The sequence below is a fragment of the Triticum aestivum genome, chromosome 5D, assembly GCF_018294505.1.
Source record: "Triticum aestivum cultivar Chinese Spring chromosome 5D, IWGSC CS RefSeq v2.1, whole genome shotgun sequence".
NCBI classification, from domain to species: Eukaryota; Viridiplantae; Streptophyta; class Magnoliopsida; order Poales; family Poaceae; genus Triticum; species Triticum aestivum.
The window spans coordinates 211341899-211343985 of record NC_057808.1 but is presented as its reverse complement, the minus strand read 5'-3'; positions in this window follow the sequence as shown (position 1 = coordinate 211343985).

Sequence of the window (2087 nt, the reverse complement as noted above, 5' to 3'; positions counted from 1 at the left end):
CACATGTCCATGGTCTATGAGATGCTTTACTTGCCTTTGAATTTCTTTGGTTTCTTCGGGGTTGACGCGGTAGGGCGCTTTATTTGGAAGCGGCGCTCCGGGGATGAGATCAATTCGGTGCTCAATGCCTCGTAGTGGAGGTAGACCCGGAGGTAGCTCATCGGGGAAAACATCTTGGAATTCCTGCAATAAAGAAGATAACACCAAAGGTAGATCGTGAGAGTTGTTAGTTTTTGGTGCCTCATCCCTGCACAATAGGACATAGTGTAGGACACTTGATGGGTTCTCACACACTTTTCTCATCTCACGTTTGGTGGCAAATAGGACTAAGTTTTTCTTGTCGCTCATCGTGGAGGCACTCAATTTGGGCTTGTGGCGCTCACTCTCTTTTTGGTGGTTCACTCTCTCACTATTCTCTCCACGATGGGTGTTTTGCTTGTCAGCGAGCACTTGGCTTGGAGACATAGGACGTAGCACAAACTCTTTCCCTTTCATCTTGAAGCTATAGTGATTTTTACGCCCATTGTGAATGACACCTCGGTCAAATTGCCATGGCCGTCCAAGAAGGAGGTGGCACACAGTCATCGGAAGGACATCACACTCCAAAGTATCTTCATAGGCGCCGATCTTGAAAGAGACTTGTACTCTCTGCTCGACTTGTATGGTGCCGGTGTCGCTTAGCCATTGAACCTTGTAGGGGTGCGGGTGCTTCATCTTGACCAATTGGAGTTTGGAGCATAGTTCTTCACTTGCCAAGTTATGGCAACTCCCTCCATCGATGATGACCTTGACGGACCGTCCATTGATGCCGGCCTTTGTGTGGAAGAGATGGCATCTTTGATCTTCGTCTTGTTGATGTTGAAGAGTCAAGACCTTGGAGACAACAAGAGCGGGACTTGAGTCTTCGTCACAAAAGATGTGATCATCTTCTTCTTCATTATTCACTTGTCGGTGCATGGCCACTTGCTCAAGAGCTTCCATTTCTCCTTCACTCATGGAGTCGTAGGTGTCATCATCGTTGAGGATCATGGTGCGCTTGTTTGTGCACTCGAAGGACTTGTGGCCTCGACCTCCGCATGTGAAACATTTGATGGAACTTGTCTTGATGGTCTCATCGGTTGGAGTAGATGATGATGAAGCTTTCGGCTTGAAGTTGCTTGTAGTAGGAAGACGACTTGAGCTTGTCGAAGCTTTCTTGTAACTTGACTTGTCGCCATTGCTCGTGGTGGGAGTCGTCGAAGCTTGATTGTTGGAGAGGCCATAGGACTTGGATGAGAACTTGGCATACTTGAAGTCGTCTTGTACTTGCCGTTCCGCTTTGGTAGCTTGATGCACTAGCTCGATGAGGTTCGAGTATGGTTGGAAGTCGGCAATCTTCTTGATAGGGTGATTGAGTCCATTCAAGAAACGTGCCATAGTTTGCTCATCATCTTCTTTGACATTGGCTCGTATCATGGCAATCTCCATTTCCTTGTAGTACTCTTCAACGCTCTTGGTTCCTTGCTTGAGTTGTTGGAGTTTCTTGAAGAGGTCGCGGTTGTAGTAGTTTGGCACGAATCGTGCTCTCATGACATCCTTCATTTGTGCCCAAGTGGTGATGGGTGGTTCACCTCTTGCCGCATGGCGCTCAATTTCTTGTTCCCACCAAATGAGGACGTAGTCTTGGAATTCGAGGGATGCCATTGCGATATTCTTCTCTTCTTCGTAGTTGTGCAAGCGGAAGATTTTGTCAACCTTCAATGCCCATGATATGTACTCTTCCGGGTCATTACTTCCGGTAAACTTGGGCATGGTGAACTTTAGCTTGCCATATCGTTGATCTTCATTGTGTTGGGGTCGGGGATGATGACGCCCATGTCGGTGAGGATTGGCAATCTCATGTCGCTCTTGGCGAGGAGGGTTGTCTTCCTCATGTTGCTCTTGGCGAGGAGGTGGTCCATTGTCTTCTTGCTCTCGATGGACTTGACGTTCTTGTCTCGCATGAGGAGGAGCTTGTCGATCTTGACGAGGAACTTGTCGATCATGTCGAGGAGCTTGTCGATGCACACGTGCTTCGTAAATCCTTTCTTGAGCTTCGTCGCGAAGTG